The sequence below is a fragment of the Salvelinus alpinus genome, chromosome 22 (genome assembly GCF_045679555.1).
Source record: "Salvelinus alpinus chromosome 22, SLU_Salpinus.1, whole genome shotgun sequence".
Taxonomy (NCBI): Eukaryota; Metazoa; Chordata; class Actinopteri; order Salmoniformes; family Salmonidae; genus Salvelinus; species Salvelinus alpinus.
The window spans coordinates 14,829,117-14,847,829 of record NC_092107.1 but is presented as its reverse complement, the minus strand read 5'-3'; the positions used below and the strand labels follow the sequence as shown (position 1 = coordinate 14,847,829).

At 41.3% G+C, this 18,713-nt stretch overlaps 1 protein-coding gene across 2 annotated transcripts in view; it reads left to right on the top strand.

The window, feature by feature from the left end:
* The first annotated feature begins 14,095 nt into the window (after positions 1–14,095).
* The window catches only part of LOC139549091 (glucagon receptor-like), a 38,263-nt gene continuing 33,645 nt past the window's right edge, over positions 14,096–18,713 (top strand). Inside the window, exon 1 of one of the 2 annotated variants that reach the window (XM_071359209.1) lies at positions 14,096–14,301. The gene's annotated coding sequence lies outside the window, so the exon portion shown is untranslated. Of the gene's footprint in view, positions 14,302–15,669; positions 16,580–18,713 lie in introns of those variants that run through there. The other variant, XM_071359210.1, reaches the window with a different exon arrangement.

Sequence of the window (18,713 nt, the reverse complement as noted above, 5' to 3'; positions counted from 1 at the left end):
GTGTTCATGAAGCTCATTAGGCTTACAGCAATCAAGGCTTGGATCACTTCCACCTCAGCCACAGCTATTATGCAATGTCATGGATTGTTGCAATGGCCACTTTTCATTACTTTTTTCACAGGTTATCCATTTGTTATTCACCTACCCCTTTAACGGCTTGGATAACCTTCACACTGTTTTTTATATTTATCAATGATAATATTGTGCCTTGCAAAAGTATTCATCCCCCTTGGCATTTTTCCTACTTTGTTGCGTTATAACCTGTAATTTGAAAGGATTTTTATTTGGATTTCATGTAATGGACATACAGAAAATAGTCAAAATTGGTGAAGTGAAATTAAAAAAAGAACTTGTTTCAAAAAATAAAAAATGGAAAAGTGGTGCATGTATATGTATTCACCCTCTTTGCTATGAAGCCCCTAAATAAGATCTGGTGCAACCAATTACCTTCAGAAGTCACATAATTTGTTAAATAAAGTCCACCTGTGTGCAATCTAAGTGTCACATGATCTGTCACATGATCTCAGTATATATACACCTGTTCTGAAAGGCCCCAGAGTCTGCAAGGGGCCTGGTGCAAGGGGCACCAGGAAGACCAAGGAGCTCTCCAAACAGGTCAGGGACAAAGTTGTGGAGAAGTACAGATCAGGGTTGGGTTATAAAAAAATATCAGAATTTTTTAACATTCCATGGAGCACCATTAAATCCATTATTAAAAAAAGGAAAGAATATGGCACCACAACAAACCTGGCAAGAGAGTGCTGCCCACCAAAACTCACAGACCAGGCAAGGAGGGCATTAATCAGAGGCAGCAAAGAGACCAAAGATAACCCTGCAAAGCTCCAAAGTGGAGATTGGAGTATCTGTCCATAGGACCACTTTAAGCCGTACACTCCATAGAGCTGGGCTTTACGGAAGAGTGGCCAGAAAAAAAGCCATTGCTTAAAGAAAGAAAATAGCAAACACTTTTGGTGTTCGCCAAAAGGCATGTGGGAGACTCCCCAAACATATGGAAGAATGTACTCTGGTCAGATGAGACTAAAATTTAGCTTTTTGGCCATCAAGAAAAAAGCTATGTCTGGTGCAAACCCAACACCTTTCATCACCCCGAGAACCTCATCCCCACAGTGAAGCATGGTGGAGGCAGCATCATGCTGTGGGGATGTTTTTCATTGGCAGGGACTGGGAAACTGGTCAGAATTGAAGGAATGATGGATGGCGCTAAATACAAGGAAATTCTTGAGGGAAACCTGTTTCAGTCTTCCAGAGATTTGAGACTGGGACAGAGGTTCACTTTCCAGCAGGACAATGACCCTAAGCATACTGCTAAAGCAACACTAGAGTGGTTTAAGGGGACACATTTAAATGTCTTGGAATGGCCTTATCAAAGCCCAGACCTCAATCCAATTGAGAATCTGTGGTATGACTTAAATATTGCTGTACACCAGCGGAACCCATCCAACTTAAAGGAGCTGGAGCAGTTTTGCCTTGAAGAATGGGCAACAATCACAGTGGGTAGATGTGCCAAACTTATAGAGACATACCCCAAGAGACTTGCAGCTGTAATTGCTGCAAAAGGTGGCTCTACAAAGTATTGGCTTTGGGGGGGGGTGAATAGTTATGCACGCTCAAGTTTTCTATTTATTTTTGTATTATTTCTTGTTTGTTTCACAATGAAAAATATTTTGCATCTTCAAAGTCGTAGGCATGTTGTGTTAAGCAAATGATACAACCCCCCCCAAAATCTATTTTAATTCCAGGTTGTAAGGCAACAAAATAGGAAAAATGCCAAGGGGGGTGAATACTTTCGCAAGCCAATGTATGTCAACTGTAAAAGGGTATTGTCACAATTATTTATTTCCCACAGAGTGTCTGACGTGGCATATTTTGCTTATGGAAAAGACTCCTGTTTCTTTTAGCACTCTTCATGTTACATTAATGTATAATCTATACATGTACTTATTGTATACTGCATCATATTTTTATTACACCTTGTATGCTTGCCATATTCATCCTTTAAGTAATAGCTACACAGTGCTATAATGCATTTGAATGTCACATTGTTCATGTTTGATTGTTCAATAGTACAGCCGTGGCCAAAAGTTTTGAGCATGACACAAATATTAATTTTCACAAAGTCTGCTGCCTCAGTTTGTATGATGGCAATTTGCATATACTCCAGAATGTTATGAAGAGTGATCAGATTAATTGCAAAGTCCCTCTTTGCCATGCAAATGAACTGAATCCCCCAAAAACATTTCCACTGCATTTCATCCCTGCCACAAAAGGACCAGCTGACATCATGTCAGTGATTCTCTCATTAACACAGGTGTGAGTGTTGACGAGGACAAGACTGGAGATCACCCTGTCATGCTGATTGAGTTCGATTAACAGACTGGAAGCTTCAAAAGGAGGATGGTGCTTGGAATCATAGTTCTTCCTCGGTCAACCATGGTTACCTGCAAGGAAACACGTGCCGTCATCATTGCTTTGCACAAAAAGGGCTTCACAGGCAAGGATATTGCTGCCAGTAAGATTGCACCTAAATCAACCATTTATCGGATCATCAAGAACTTCAAGGAGAGCGGTTCAATTGTTGTGAAGAAGGCTTCAGGGTGCCCAAGAAAGTCCAGCAAGCGCCAGGACCGTCTCCTAAAGTTGATTCAGCTGCGGGATCGGGGCACCACCAGTACAGAGCTTGCTCAGGAATGGCAGCAGGCAGGTGTGAGTGCATCTGCATGCACAGTGAGGCAAAGACTTTTGGAGGATGGCTTGGTGTCAAGAAGGGCAGCAAAGAAGCCATTTCTCTCCAGGAAAAACATCAGGGACAGACTGATATTCTGCAAAAGGTACAGGGATTGGACTGCTGAGGACTGGGGTAAAGTCATTTTCTCTGATGAATCCCCTTTCCGATTGTTTGGGGCATCTGGAAAAAAGCTTGTCCGGAGAAGACAAGGTGAGCGCTACCATCAGTCCTGTGTCATGCCAACAGTAAAGCATCCTGAGACCATTCATGTGCTTCTCAGCCAAGGGAGTGGGCTCACTCACAATTTTGCCTAAGAACACAGCCATGAATAAAGAATGGTACCAACACATCCTCCGAGAGCAACTTCTCCCAACCATCCAGGAACAGTTTGGTGACGAACAATGCCTTTTCCACGATGATGGAGCACCTTGCCATAAGGCAAAAGTAATAACTAAGTGGCTCAGGGAACAAAACATCGATATTTTGGGTCCATGGCCAGGAAACTCCCCAGACCTTAATCCCATTGAGAACTTGTGGTCATTCCTCAAGAGGTGTGTGGACAAACAAAACCCCACAAATTCTGACAAACTCCAAGCATTTATTATGCAAGAATGGGCAGCCATCAATCAGGATGTGGCCCAGAAGTTAATTGACAGCATGCCAGGGCGGAATGCAGAAGTCTTGAAAAAGAAGGGTCAACACTGCAAATATTGACTCTTTGCATCAACTTCATGTAATTGTCAATAAAAGCCTTTGACACTTATGAAATGCTTGTAATTATACTTCAGTATTCCATAGTAACATCTGACAAAAATATCTAAAGACACCAAAGCAGCAAACTTTGTGCAAATTAATATTTGTGTCATTCTCAACTTTTGGCCACGACTGTATAATAAAGGGTTCACCCATCAAAAAATATCCCATATTTTGTATATTTTTGTCTTTCCACTCTTGCTTGGATTGTACAGCAGTAATTAAATTATGTATTTGACAGATATAATACAAATGGAGCCACATAATTGCCTCATCATCTCCGAACGTTTCTCTTTTTTCTTCTGAGAGACATTCTAAGTGATATGGATCAGATTGGAAATGGAATCATTTGTTTTGGTTATCAAATGAAGAGTACATAGCATTAGCACCTGGCTGAGATGAGACATTCATACAGATGATTAAAAAGATGTTGCTTTGTAGTGAGCCTAGAGAGGTCATACTCCTTCTTCTCATGTAGCCAATCACGATTCATCATGGCACAGCAATGCACTCGAGACTGCAGAGACAAAGCTGTTTAGCATGCTTGTTGAATGGTTTGCTTCTTGGAATAAGTTATTTTTTATTGTTTTTATATTGTATTACTTAGTATTGGAATTGTTGTCATGCTAGAATTGTTGTCATACTAGAATTGTTGTCATACTAGAATTGTTGCCCAACAAACCATAGTAAATGTATTTGCCTAACCTGTCACTTATCAAGAACACATGATTTAAGATATCATTCACCAACTACTTTTAACGGGACATTTCTTAGTCTTCACAAACCACTAGTTGACAAAGATTTCACATCCATCCATACGAAGTCTATAGAAATTGGATTATGCTACATACTGTGCCTGGGAGAAATTGGCTTGTCAAAACTGGTAGATGTTGATTCGAACATAACACATGCAGTATATTTATCCAGCCACGTCTATCACAGGTGTGTATGCAGCTCTGTGTAGCGCTATTGCTCTGTCTTTGCACTCTCTTCAGTCAGAATCCTCTTGTGGCCATCTCTTTGGTTTATATTGGCACAGTGTGTAAAAATGTCAATAGTGTGAGTGAGAGTCTATGGTGAACTGTGCCAAGCACCTGTCTCTGAACTCAGTGTCCCTCAATGTTGTGAAATGGTTATCCTCGTGGAAGGTTTCAGACCAAGTGAACCCTTGAAAACTTTAGGCTGCCATAAGTCTGCAGGATAAAAATCTACCACTCCTCTCACAGCCCTAAGTCTAGATTTAAAGCTATGAAACTGGACTCTGGATTCTGTATGCCTACATTATGCTATTTTGATAGCCCATGGACACTGTTTTTTCTGCAATCTGAGAACGTGGTACAGGTGTGCTGTATTGACTATGGCCATGTCCGAAATCTGGCTTGCGTACATGTCCAAAATCTGGCTTGCGTTTACTTAAACTGCATACTGTTTACTAATTTGACTACATACTACTTAGAACGTCCTGTTGAGTACAAAAGTATGCAGTAAGCAACAAATATCAACATACTTCTCATCCATATTGAGAAGGCGTCATCGAGCGTGCAATTGTGCTTGTTCCCCACCATTTGTTCATTTTTGTGGAGCGCATCCCCTATTCTGATGATCAGCTGTTGTTGAACACACGTCCCGCTGGGCACAGACGTCAGTTCAACGTCTACTTTTGATTTACATTTACTTGAGTTGTCAACTAACGTCAATTCAATTTGAAATCAACAAATACATTTACCATGTCGTTGGACTTAGGTTAAAAAATTAGGGGAGGACCTTTTCAAATCCAATCAGTTTTCGACATTGATTCAACGTCATCACATGACATTGTTTTGTTGCAACGGCGTGGAAACAACGTTAATTCAACCAGTTTGATTCCCAGCGAGGTGGTGTGGAAAGATGGTTCTCTTCCTCAATAGTCAAATCAAATGAAAAAAATGGTTCTTGTCTCATGCGCTGGATACCACAGATGTAGACTTTACTGTGAAATGCTTACTTACGAGGCCTTTCCCAACATTGAAACAGTTAAAAAGTATTTTTTATTTGTTTTGCTAAATAATGGTAACTCAATAAAATAACAACAGCAAGGCTATGTGTGTGTGATATGTAGTGTATGTGTGTGTGTGTGTGTGTGCGTGCGTGCGTGCGTGCGTGCGCGTGTGTGTGTGTGTGTGTGCGTGCAGGTGTTGGAGTGTCAGTGTAGTATGTGTGAGTGTGTGGGTAGAGTTCAGTGAGTGTGCATAATAGAGTCAGTGCAAGAGAGTCAGTGAAAATAAAATGTGTGCAGCGAATTCTACTAGATGAAAAGCCGAAATGCGTATGATATTTCAACAGGAGAACGGCAAGATGACAGAAATCTGTCAGTCATTGTGAGAGGACATCATTTCTGTATGTGAATCCATGACAACAATGACGGAAAAATCGGATTATCTAGAGGGACAATCAAGGCGGAAGAACATTGTTGTGGACGGAAAACCCACCACCGGCCCAGGTGACAGGCCCAAGCCAAAAGTGGTCAAGTTTCTGAGGTCCAAGGACAAGGTAGCTGTTCTGGAAAGAGCCAAGAACTTGAGAGGAACGTACATAATCCTCAAAGAGGACTATCCTGAAGCTGTGCGCCAGAAGAGGAAAGAACTTATCCCAGCCATGAAAACTACCAGAGCGCTTGGGGACATTGCTTACATCAGCTATGACAGGCTCATTGTCCACCCTCCCTCCCAGAAGCCTGGAAGGGATGAGAGAGCCATGCCTATGGGTTCATAGCTTCAACCCCGCAGCACACACACACAACCACACACTTACACACACCAACTGATTATTGGACTGCTGAATGTATATTTATTTTCTCTTGCTTTGTCTGCTCTTTTCCATATTATGTCTATCTCTGATAAACTACCCAGGAAAGGGCTAAAAATAGCCCATATGACAATAAGAAGATTGTGGGAGCTGTATAGTTACATTTCAGTGCAGCCTTTGATATTATTGACCATAACCTGTTGTTGAGAAAACGTATGTGTTATGGCTTTTCAACCTCTGCCATATTGTGGATTCAGAGCTATATATCTAATATAACCCCTTTTCTTTAATTAAAGCTTTTCTAATGTCAAACATGTAACGTGTGGTGTACCGCAGGGCAGCTCTCTAGGCCCTCTACTCTTTTCTATTTTTACCAATGACCTGCCACTGGCATTAAACATTATTCAACCATACTGTATATACCCATCGGCAACCACAGCTAATGAAGGCACTGAAACCCTTAACAAAGAGTTGCAGTCAGTTTTCGAATGGGGTGGCCAGTAATAAACTGGTCCTGAATATCTTTAAAACTAAGATAATTGCATTTGGTGCAAATCATTCCATAAGTTCTAGAACTCAGCTGAATCTGGCAATGAATGGTGTGGCTGTTGAACAAGTTGAAGGGACTAAATTACTTGGTGTTACCTTAGATTGTAAACTGTCATGGTCAAAACATAAGGATTCAATGGTTGTAAAGATCTGGAGAGGTCTGTCCGTCATAAAGAGATGCTCTGCTTTATTGAAACCACACTCCACAAAGCAGGTCCTGCAGGCTCAAGTTTTATCTTATCTTGATTATTGTCCAGTCATATGGTCGAATGCTGCAAAGAAAGACCTACAGTAGTTAAGCTGCAGCTGGCCCAGAACAGAGCGGCACGTCTTGCTCTTCATTGTAATCAGAGGGCTAATATTAATACTATGCATGCCAGTCTCTCTTGGCTAAGAGATGAGGAAAGACTGACGGCATCACTTCTTGTTTAAAAAAACAACATTAATGTGTTGGAAATTCCAAATTGTTTGCATAATCAACTTATACACAGCACTGACACACACACCTACTCAACCAGACATGCCACCAGAGGTCTTTTCACAGTCCCCAGGTCCAGAACAAATTCAAGGAAATGTACAGTACTATACAGAGCCATGATTGCATGGAAATACCTTATATCTCATATTGCGCAAGTGAACAGCAAACTTGATTTAAAAAAACAAATAAAGCAACACCTCACGGCACACTGCCTTTCCCCCGCGTGACCTACTTGTTGTGTGTATGTACTGACATGTATGTGTAACTGATAGATGCGCACACACACACTACATGTTACTGTTTTTAAATGCATTTTTTGTTATTTGTCGGACCTCAGCAAAACTAGCAGTCGCCATTGGTGTCGGCTAATGAGGATCCTAATAAATCAATCAAATCTAAAGTATACTCGATTTTCTACATTTCATATACTATAACACTTTGTTTCTATGGGGTATTTGGGTATTTGGACATGGCCAATTCCATGAGGAATTTCATCAGTGCAGTACCCTTTAGACTAAATGGATGAATTTCCTGTATTTAGTCCTTATATTTGTTCTTTCTCCATCTGTGTTGCACTGTCACATTGAAATCCCACAGGGAAAAGTATGTTTATTGTTGACTTCAACACTGTTGTTGGCTAAATCCAACAAGTTGAAGGACCAATCGATATGGCCTGTCACTTGAAATTATATCAACAAATTTGACATCCAAATGTCATGACACCTTGGGACCACAACTTGTCACATAGTTCATAGAACTGCAGAGTCTAATGTGGCGCATTCCTAATCTACATGGCTACAGCTTCTAACATAAATTCATGGTCATTCGTGTTCCAGGCTGTATCACAACCGGCTGTGATTGGGAGTCCCATAGGGTGGCACACAATTGGCCCAGCGTCGTCAGGGTTTGGCCGGTGTAGGCCGTCATTGTAAATAAGAATTTGTTCTTAACTGACTTGCCTAGTTAAATAAAGGTTACATTTAAAAGTGTAAAAATTAAAACTCCATCAACAAAGAACAACCAATATTTGCATTGTTTTCCAGTCAGAGGTTATTTAACAGTACAATGGCATTTTGACTTGGTAAAACCTGACAATAAATCAATTTAGGATCTTTGTTTCCATTCGCAGGTATTATATAATGGTGTTTGTTTGCTTTATCCATGGTTTCTTCCAGGGGACGACATGAGAAATGTAAACCGTTCTTTACTGTACAAACACAGCTTAATCACCATGAACACTTGAGATTCAGGGTCTAGGAAGGTGCTACAGTTCAATTTCTTTGAATATGAGGCATGAAGGGTAGACATGGCTGGGGAGGCACACAGCACTGCCACTTTATTTGTTTCATGCGTTGTCCCCCCTGCTTAAGATTTATCACTTTTACTCTGCTCACTGGCTGGTTCCTATAATGGAAACCTCAGGCTCCTCAATGAGAGGGAAAAGAGAATTTCAAATGAAATGTGTCTGCCGCATTTAACCCAAGAGGGAGATGCTTTAGTAGTTTTATCTCTGTTGTTAAAGGAAGTCAATCGTCTGGATTCTGAGGATCCAAACTAGAGAAGTACCATATGTCTAATTGGAGAAGAATTGGTTTGTCTTTTTATTTGTCTGAGTTCGACACATGGTTAAGACTTTGAACAAACAGCAGAGAGCGACAGTATGTTCTCATGGGTAATTCATAGATTGTGCTTTGTCTTACATTAGGGGTCTTGTATGCCATCGCAATGAATAAGGGATGCACTACACTGGATTGTCATTAGTGTGGCAACGAGACTCATTGGAAAAATGCCTCCCCTGCTGTGTTCTTACAGCAGGGGAGGCAACGAGACCGACTGTATGCTAATGAGGTCATTGTCACCATCTGTTGTGTGTCAGGTAGGATGGGCAGCACTTGTACAAGAGACCCTGAGAGGAGCTTTTCCTATCCAATTTCCTTGAATGGATCTGAATCTCGAACATCTAGAGTCCATTTGAATGTATGGCACTCAATCTCATTTCAAATGAGGCAGAAATGGGAGCGGCTGCTGCTGTGTGCTCTTACACTTGCCTCGGAGCCCAAACGCTGTGCAGCCAGCAGTGTGTTTAATAACCTGCAGCCGACATGCTGTTTTATGGGCGAACAGGGATCAATTGCCCTATCTTTCCATTGACTATTAAGCATGAGCACTCCTGTACTTCGTTTTGGGACATTTATGAGACAATGTCATTGTAGAACCTTGAATAGAGTCAGTGAGGATAACATACAGTTTGTCATGTAGCCATGTCACATAGACAGGATGTCATTTATTCATTAGGTATGATAAATAGATATTCCCTGGATTTCTCATGGGCCAGTGGAATAATCAAGTGAAACATTTCTCAAAGAAAACACCAGAAGAACCATAACCACACACCATAAAAGTTGTGTCAACCCCATGACATGTATGATTATGGAGCTGAATATCCCTCTTTGTGTGGTGCATCTAAAAATAACAGTGACTTAACCCTGGCACTTTAAATAGTGGTGACCTCAATTAATCTCATCATAACTCAGTTTAAATACACCTGATTAACAGCTGTATTTATTTTCCTACGAGGCACTGTTGACGGCATAATCTTAAGCAACGTAGTTGCCTCATTAAGAAAATACTGAAAAGAAAGCGTGAAAAATGTCCGTGTTAAAGGTTGCTTTTAAAACCTCTGATCAAAACACAACTATCCTACTGTCTTTTCCTAGAGCGGGGGTGTCCAACCCTGTTCCTGGAGAGCTACCCTCCTGCAGGTTTTCACTCTAACCCCAGTTGTAACCAGGCTGATTCAGCTTTTCAACCAGCTAATTATTAGAATCAGGTGCGCTAGATGAGGGATGAAGTGAAAACCTACAGGACGTTAGCTCTCCGGGAACAGGGTTGGACAGCCCTGTCCTAGAGCATTTATCTCCTGCGGCAGAGGTCAAATTCCAGAAAAAGTCTGAGGCATTTTATTTAAGATTGCAATCAATGAGAAATGCCACATTTCCCTGTGACAGTACAGTCCTGGATTTGCTCTTCACATGATGGACCACTCTTTAACGTCTGAGCCCTATTTACGAAATATCTGAAGTATGTACTGTGTACATGTACCACGTTGACCTGTGAGTACTGCATTTTCTCACACAGCAATCAATGGTACAAATTCCCATCTCCTGCAGGTTTAAAACTTTCCGGAAAGCTGTTATTATACAAGCACTTTACATTTAAATATTCCAGCCATCCCCGGTTCAATATGGTTGGGTTGATTACCATTTCTGATAATACCTGACTGCTTTTCCTGATAAAAGTCGATATAATTTCCCCAACACTGACGTCAGTACATTAGTAGAGTCAATGTATTGACGTAAGGTTATGATTCAAGCTGGTTTAATGCCAGAAAGCGCTTGACAAAAAGGATGGCTATCAGCCAACACATTCATAATCCACCCAACAATCCCCCTGTAGCCAGCTCAAGGACAGCCTTCCAATGGTTCCTGGTCTGCTGGATTTTACTGCGCTTCAGTGCCTTATTGATTAAGTTGATAATTTACTGAATGTGGTAAAAAGTCACCCTTTAGGACAGGGATCATCCACTAGATTCAGCCGCGGGCCAATTTTATTCTTGAGGGCATGATCAGGGAGCCAGAACATAATTACAAATAATTAGTAGACTGCAAATTGAAGCCCAAACAGATATAATGTTTGACTAAAACATAATCATTTCAAAACATTCCTACATTTTTATACAATCACGTGTCTCTCTATTATGGTTGGGAATACTTGGGAACGGATTTCTTGAAATTAAAATCACGAGCTGATGTGTTTTTACAGTCTTTCATGTCCAACAATGAAAACTTACTCAGAAAACTTGGGGGGCCAAAAAACTCAGCCCGAGGTCCGCCATTGGTTAACCCTGCTTTAGTTATCCAGGAATGGAACAAGTTCGTCTCAGTCAGGAGGGTGTGAGTTCCTGGAGACAAGAGAAAAACACATGCCGCAAGCCTCAATTCTTTCATTCCAATCACTCATTGAATCATTTGTCTCATGATGGTTGGAGTGGGCCAGATCAGAGCTCCAAAAAATTCTGCTGCTATGAAGCTCATGCATGCAGCAGCTGCCAGACTGCCACTTGCCAGTTGGAGGACTTTGGCCTGCAGCCACACAGCAACATTTAGCCTGCATCCCTAATGATCCCTGACAAATGATCCCGCCCAGCAATGGGACGTTTCCACTTCTGATGTCTGACATGGTTCTATGTTTCTCATGTGTTTCTCTGCATTTCCTGATCTTGTCATCTTTCCAGCCAGAGGATATGATATCCTTCTATTACTATGTCTCCCAGTTTGTAATACTGGATCACTCTCAAGGCAACATTTATCGAAGCTTAGTGAGTTATTCAGCTGTCTCCTGTGCTAATTTATAACGTGCTTTCTTGACAAACACTATGACTGGTGTCATGTCAGCTGTCAGCAGCACCAGCCTCAGCAGCAGGAGTAACAAGACACATCTTGTGAAATGCTTGAACCTGAGCATTGTGCCAAGAGGGCTTCTGTGGGCTGCCGTTGTTACAGTGTGTTCAGGCAGAGACTTAGCCACCAAAGTCTCTCCGACTACTGTCGCAGGTCTTGTTTCTTAAACATGCATACTCCACTCGATGTCACAGTATCCAACTCTATGTGTACATAATATCATAATCCTCTCATTATTTCTCTCTTGCTATTTCTCTCTAGCTACCTGCCGCTATTCCCTTCCTTGCACCCCGCCTTCTCTCCCCCTTCCCTTTCTCCTCTAATCTGCAAAGTAAGAACTTGGCAGATCTCTTCTGACCTGGGTGAACCCTCTAAATTGTGATGCACTGGTTCCCTTGGATTGTTGTGCAGACATATGTGAGGCTCTGTAAATCAGGTCTGACTCATTTTCCCTTGTACTGCTGCAGGATGTGATACTGTAGGTTCCTTTTGCCATGTGATGGTTATGGTGCTGGGAATTGCTACAATGGTTTGTTTCTGTTTATCCTGATACACCCCAAGGTTACTATTGTTCGAAATTAGAGATGGTGGCTGAATGAGGATTTGGGAAGTAAGCCATGCTGCTTTTGTGCCATCCATAACATTAATTCCCGCACCCCAGCAATGAAAATGATATTTTGAGAATGTTTCCTCTCTCCTTTCCTCTCCTGACATAGCTATGCTGCTCTTATGTCTCATATTTTAAATATATGGTTTTACACATATAGCATGTTTAACCTTTTATGTGGAGGCTGCTTGTGGGTTTTGATGTATAGGACAGGAATTGGGGGAATTGGGGGAAAATGCATGGGTAATGAATTCCCAAAGTCTTGACATACACAGTCCTTGATCGATATGCCTGGAGATTAAACAGTGGAGTTACCACTTCACAGTCCTCCCCCCCACCCACCTCTGACCCTTGGGATAATCTGTTTGGGAATGAGTGGGAGTCCCCATCAGATCTGTTTATTTGCGATTAATGGACTCGTGCTAAGGGTGAATGATGGCTATTGAAACAAAGCTCAGTCTTTCACTCATCCCCACGAGGAAAAACAAACCAAGAACCAACAGTAGGCTAAGCTAGCTGGGTGGTTAACCGTAATTGACTCGGGTCCCTTCTCTCCCATACATCCCAATCAGCGTTGGAGCCCCAGAGCAGTGCTGGAACCTGCAGCTGCAATCCATCACTTAACGAAGCGCACTGTATAAACAACAGCAGAGACAGCTTATCAGAGAATCACCCAGAGGTGTGCTGAGACAAATAATGGCTGTCAGAGATAATGGTGGTCACACACAAAGCATGTTTCCTGGTAGAGGGCTATAGACAGAATACAGGGCAATAGGTTGAATGGATAGATAATGATCTCATTGATAAAGAGAGGGAGTTACTCATATTACTCAGAATACCTGTTGGTAGCTTTTGCTAGTTGGGAGTGTTATGACAACAATTGTGTGCTGGCAAAACAAGCAAGGTTCATGGACTAATTAGTTACTTCTTTACCATGAGGGGTGGAGGGCCAACTTCACAATAAATATCATTCCTTGGCAATACACGGAGGTAAACCTGTAAGCCCAAGAATGTGAGGGTGGAAAGTCACCCAACTGTCCATTGTAACCCTGAACGAGTTTGTTGCTGGTATGTTGGGTCTAGTGTGGGCGGTCATGTGGGATTGGAGAGATAGGTTTGGATGTGTAAACAGTCACATTACCTTTGTGTGGTCAAGTGTGCATGAGAACATGAACAAACATCGAAACAATAGGTTGCGAAACAAACAGTGTGATTCTGGCACAGTTAATATTCACTGAATTATGGTTTGTTTAGTAAGACAGTAAAGATTCAAGTATTCTTGTCTTTTGACCTCTGAATATCCTTAATCCAGGGTCATTCTCTGATCAATTTAGAATATAAAATACTTCATATAAATGTTTGGTCTTTCCAATTTGTTTTGCTTTGAAAATGAATACTGTAGACCAATCGCTGTACCTTTTAAAGGGGCGATCTGCAGTTACTACATCCATTTTTGGTTAAAATGGTTAAAATGGTTAAAACTATCATTTTGATATCATGGATGGTCAGTCCTTGCACCCATAGCTCGGGCTATGCATTTGAGTGTGGTTACATTTCTACAGCCAAATATCTTAACCTTTTACCAAAACAGTGAATTGTGAAAATGCTTTGTTATGGTTTCAACTGCGTGAGCGACATAATGTTCCAATTGTATAGTGTTTCGTGCATTTCTGAGCGCCCAGCGCAGTCGACAGGGAGTGGGCGAGCCGTGTGCTAATTTGGTTCAATTCCCTGCAGAGTGGTTTTAAGCTTCACAAGTATTTCAGCGCTACGGGTGGAGGCGCCTCTGTCTCACAAACCTTATTGATTCCTTTACATACCTGTAATTTTGAAATACGCTCTGTATTTGCCGTTTAAAGGCCATTTCACATGCGCACGGGATCTAGACAAGTAACCTTCACTGAAAAAAATGATTCCCAGAACGGTAAGATAATGCTTTCATTATGAATTTCAGTGATAGTGTTTATTAATGGTCTAAATTACATTGGCTGCAACTTTGTAGTCTGCATTGATAGATGCACTTTTGCGCATAAATTATCTAAAATAGATATATTTTTAAAGTGGTTTAGCTCAGTGTGAGGCACATGAGCCACTTGCTAATAATTGTACATAATTTGCCCAATTATGTGTAACATGATTGTCGTTCAGCGACTTCAGGCGTCCAGGATTATGCAATGCTATTTAACATGATCAGAAAGCAGACTTGCGCCTGGAGAAATATATATTCGGCCTAAATAAAACAATGAATTGATCATTATCACAGTAACAATTGATTAGAAATAGTAGGCTATATTATTAGTATTATTATTATTTGTAGTAGTAGCTGTAGTAGCAGTAGTAAGCCGAGTGATATTTATATGGTTATTATCCTATTATGTAGAGTAGACTTTATATTTATATGTTATACTTTATATTTTATGCTGCTGCATGTTATTGGTTTTCCTATTAGGCCTTTTCGTTTTGCTTTCCATTAGGCCTATATTTATCTGATATGGTATGGTTACATGTTTGTTTAATTTTCAAACGGACAAGTTTGCAAACGCCAGTAGGCCTGTTGTCACATCAATATTATGATAAGTGCTCGAAAGTTACTACGTTGGAAATAACAAGTCATGGTTGTGCGTGCAGACTGCGGGTGTGCTTCACGTCTGTGCCTTGCGCACAACTAGCGCTCTCTACCCATGACTTTGCTCTTGACAGCTGTAGTGCAGCATGAGGGCGCGCTTCCTGAAAAGAAAATGGAAAGGAAAGGGAAAGGGGGATACCTAGCCAATCGAAGGCGCTAATCTAATGTATTGATAGTTGGGCAAACAGCTGAAATCTTGTTGGTTTGAGGATTAACCTATTTGCTGTCATAGACTGTACAACTATTTGTGTGGCGTGGTAAACAATATTTGAATATGGAGGTCTTTCATCCTATAAAGAACGGAAACCTCATTTTACGAGAAAGCATATAAAACAATATTGCTCTTTTGAGGTTTGAGGTGAGTTCTGGGGTTATTGAACACAGGACCTCATCAAAAAAACAAATAAGAGTTAATTACAGATGTATTTATGTGATGTGTTCGAAACTGGTTGGTCAAGTTCTCATAGCAAGTAGCTTCAAGTAGTCCTATCTACAGGTGAATTATTCTTCAAGAGACAATGGTGAATTCCTGACAAAAGACAACTGGACACCGACTTGCATCATTTTGATTAGATTAGTTGTTATAAGGCAGCTCCAAAATGCAGGTGTTTCAGCCTAGCTCGGTGCTTTCTGTGGTGGTGGGGCAGCCATCTGAAAATACGGAGCATAGGGGTTGGTAATGTTCTCTAGTTGTGCCGTGTTTGGCTCAGCGTTCTGTCACTTCATGGGGACACTATCACCGCAAAATCTACGCGGAGAGCAAAAAAATTCAAGCCCCTTGGGAGCTGCCATGGAGTTAAATTAGAAGTGCCCATCCAAGAAGGCTCAAGGTCATTGGCCACAGATAAAATGTCAAATCACGTTATATCTAGAGTAATTTTGATTGGACTGACTTTCAAAATCTTAGCTAGCAAGCTAGCAGTCATCATCATGAATCAAGTCGACAATCTACTGGTAAATTATTTTCAACCCTTGTCATATGAAGTGAAATTATTGATAAAACGTATCGGTGCTCATCGGCCTTTGGACATAAACATTGCACAACTAGTTGGAAATCGCAAATTCAACAATGGAAGGAGGGAATCTGGAATCAGGGGCTAACTGCAAGCATTGCAAAGCAATCACTAGCTTGCTATTCAGTGGAGTGGATGTGTGGTCCAAGTCTGGGTTTAAGGGTCTTTTTTACAAGCTTGGAAGGATAAACATTCAACAATGGCCATGCTGTCAATCCAGCATGACTTATGTCGCTTTCAAAACAACTGAAAACTCAGAACTGGGAAATCTCAGACCTCAGTGAGTTCAAGACAACTGGGAACTCTGTGGGAAAAAAAGTGCTCCGACTGGGAAAATACGTTTTGAAAGGTCATCCAACTCAGAATTCCAAGTCCGGAACTCAAGAGCTCCGACCTGAAGGTCACTAACGTCATGATTTGACCTTGTTTTTTTCAAGTTCCCAGCTGTCTTGAAAGAACCATAAATCCAGAGAATGCCAGACTTTGACAAAGTTTGATGACAAAATGTGCCCACAAAGGAACGCAGTGCCACCTTCCTGTTCAAGTGAGCACAGCATAACAAGGTGAGTCCAAAAATGTCTTGTATGCTGCTGCATAAATTATGTAATATGCCAGGGATGTGTGTATACCATAGCTAAGAAAGTAATACTAAGTGTAGCTTGTGTAGTAAGCTGTTAGTAGCCATTTCCCCGTCATACTTTAGCCTACTGTTCTGACTTGGTGGTGCACATGTAGCCTATAGCCTGTTATAGAGAAATGTCATCATTGAATATTGTAAGAGCTTTCATTGTATGCCCTCTTTATTTATCCTACGGTTCTGACTTGGTGTACAGGGAGAATACTGTAAGAATGGCCCATGTTCTAAATTTTGTCGCTGTACATTTCAAAAGTGCTGAACAAATAGTTATATTGACTACGTCCGTCCTAGCTCGCTCATTAATGTCTTCATCGAAATTGCCTCTAATCTGCTCGTAGTCCCCTTATGCCATAGTTTGTGACAGACCGCCTTGATCCGGTCTTACGTAGCAACATTTTAAATTTTGTTTTTTACATTGGATAAAAGCAGAGACACAGAGCTACAAAATGGTATATCATACACTGCATTTGAGGAGCAATAATTCTGCTTTGAAAGTTGATAAACTTTTAACCTCACTTTTGAGAAAATGGCCTTTGAATTTTTGGTGCCTACTGGAGAGCTCTTCTTTGTCTACACCCATTCAGCATCATTCACACCCTCTTAAGCATTAGTTCACCCAACTCTTTAAGGGTTGATCCGAGCATTCTGTCCTATCAACAACAGTAAAACACCCAAGCTAACTGGCTAACATTGGCTAGCTTGCTAGCTACTTCCAGACACAAATGAAAAAACGTCTCACTGACCATTTTACTCCCCCTAGCAGCTGGTTAGGCTGTTTTTATGTGATCCAGAGCGTTGGTGACTGCAACTGTGCTGCTGGCAACAATTAAAACATTTTTGCCAATGTTTACTGACAAGACACCGGCCATATTCAACGGATGTCAGGCGTTCATAAATTCATCAGTTATTCTGCGCTCTGGCACACTCAGACGAGATTTCTCTGAAATCGGAGTAGATAGCCAGAGCGAATTTACCAGCTACGTCTATCAACAGTTGTCGCAGTGACATTCTATTGAAATGGTTACTTGCATAGTCTTTTGTTAAGAAGTGTAGCTAGCTAGCTAGCTAGGGAAACAATGAATCATAATCCCAACTCATGACGTTACTACCCTGCATGAATCTGCAGGTAGCTAACCAACCAGGTTCAATGTTAGCTAGCTAACATTGGGCTATATCTAGCAAAGCAAATGGCTCTGAGATACAAATAATAAGATCATACACGTAACGTTAGCTAGCGAGCCAGACAGCCAGCTAATGTTAGCTAGCTAGCTAACAGTACACTTTAACTTGAAATGAAAATTACTTTCTGTCAAAATTAGAAATGGGTAATATCTGAAAATGTAGCTACCTAGACTGTCTTACCCATATGCATAATGGATGGACGCATATCCCTGTCACGGATGCCATGGTTGCCCTTAGTTTGAGACAGGTGTTTTCTCCATCTCCTTAGCTATCATACTCTAATTCCACTGATTTCAAAACTCAGTCCTACAGAAAGTGGAGCAACAATTATGCAGTTCTACTACGTGATACATAAAAAAAGCCGCGTTAGACAGGATTACCTACATACTGACCAGCTCCAAACTCATCTCTCGGCATGTCCAGCCCACTCATTATCTTAACCACCATCGATAGGAAACAATACTGTGCAGCCGTATTCATTGACCTGGCCAAGGCTTTTGACTCTGTCAATCACCACATCCTCATCGGCAGACTCGACAGCCTTGGTTTCTCTAATGATTGCCTCGCCTGGTTCACCAACTACTTCTCTGATCGAGTTCAGTGTGTCAAATCGGAGGGTCTGTTGTCCGGACCTCTGGCAGTCTCTATGGGGGTGCCACAGGGTTCAATTCTTGGACCGACTCTCTTCTCTGTATACATCAATGATGTCGCTCTTGCTGCTGGTGAGTCTCTGATCCACCTCTACGCAGACGACACTATTCTGTATACTTCTGGCCCTTCTTTTGACACTGTGTTAACAACCCTCCAGGCGAGCTTCAATGCCATACAACTCTCCTTCCGTGGCCTCCAATTGCTCTTAAATACAAGTAAAACTAAAT